The sequence below is a fragment of the Chrysochloris asiatica genome, unplaced genomic scaffold, assembly GCF_000296735.1.
Source record: "Chrysochloris asiatica unplaced genomic scaffold, ChrAsi1.0 scaffold00264, whole genome shotgun sequence".
Lineage (NCBI taxonomy): Eukaryota > Metazoa > Chordata > Mammalia > Afrosoricida > Chrysochloridae > Chrysochloris > Chrysochloris asiatica.
The window spans coordinates 2471977-2473210 of NW_006408782.1; the positions used below are offsets into that span (position 1 = coordinate 2471977).

Below are 1234 nucleotides of genomic sequence, written 5' to 3' on the forward strand. Positions count from 1 at the left end.
TGGAGGGTCAGAGAAAAAGAGGAAGACCCCCAATGAAATGGATTGGCCGGGTGGCAGCATCGATGGACTCAAGTGTGGCAACGGTAGTAAGATTTTCCCAGAATTGGACATTGTTTCGTTCTGCTGTGCATAGGGCCTCTATGAATCAGTGCCAAGTCAATGGCACCTAACAACAACAACAACAATGCCTACGATATCTATCTTTATGTATAGCATTTCATTTTTGACAATTTTTAACTTTCCTATATTTGTAATGACATGTTTTGATTATTGATGGATGTTTGCAGCCATAGTTCCTCACTTTATATTATGCTCCATAAACAAATGAAGATTGCAAAATCTTTAATCTGTTTATATCATCACAGTCAACTCTGCTCAAGGTCAAGTCTACTTTGAGAAGGCAACTTTTCCCATTAGCATTTTGAATGCCTTCTAACATGAGGGGGTCAGCCTCTGGTTTTATATTTGATAATATTCTGTTGCTATTCACAGTGTTTCCATCTTCTGGTAGTATATCTGACAATGTTCCACTGATATTCATAAAGTTTTCATTGGCTGTACATTCAATGGTACATTGCGTGTTTTGCAATGGAAGCGCTATAGATACATGCCCACCATGGGTGATTATGCTGGTATTTTGAATACTGTTAGCATAGCTTCCAGCATTCCAGAAAAACACACTATGGCAAACTGACAGATAAGTGGTGGCCAAAATATTACATCACTCTCTAACCCTTGATATTAACCACCATTTGTCCTATCTGTGTTTGTCCTCACGTCTCAGTATTCTACAACTTGTTGCAATGTCTCTCAGAACTCTAAAACTGCCAAGGAACTGACTTACATCTTTGTGGAAGCTGGCAAGTCTCAAATCTGCTGTTCAGACTTTAATCTGGAGAATTGTTTTCATTTAAACCAAATTGGGCTGTTGACTCACATGGTCATGGGACCTGTTGGATCAGATCATGTGGTAGACAAGTGGTTCAAATCTCAAGAACCAGATGTCAGATGGACGTGAGCCACGTATATGATCCAGAACAGGAGATCAAAGTTGCTCAGCCCAGCTACATAGCTGAAAGCATAAGAAGAAGGGATAGATTGGGACTCACATCATCAAGATGACTTCTTGAGTTCTGGACCAGAGGTCTTTTAAGATGGTAACTTGTTGTTGTTGTTGTTATTGTCAGGTGCCATCAAGTAGGAACCGACTCATAGCGACCCCATGCACAGCAGA

General features: G+C 40.3%; 1 pseudogene; it reads right to left on the reverse strand.

Moving 5' to 3' along the window:
- The window catches only part of LOC102816690, a 175283-nt pseudogene that overhangs the window by 58490 nt on the left and 115559 nt on the right, over nt 1-1234 (reverse strand).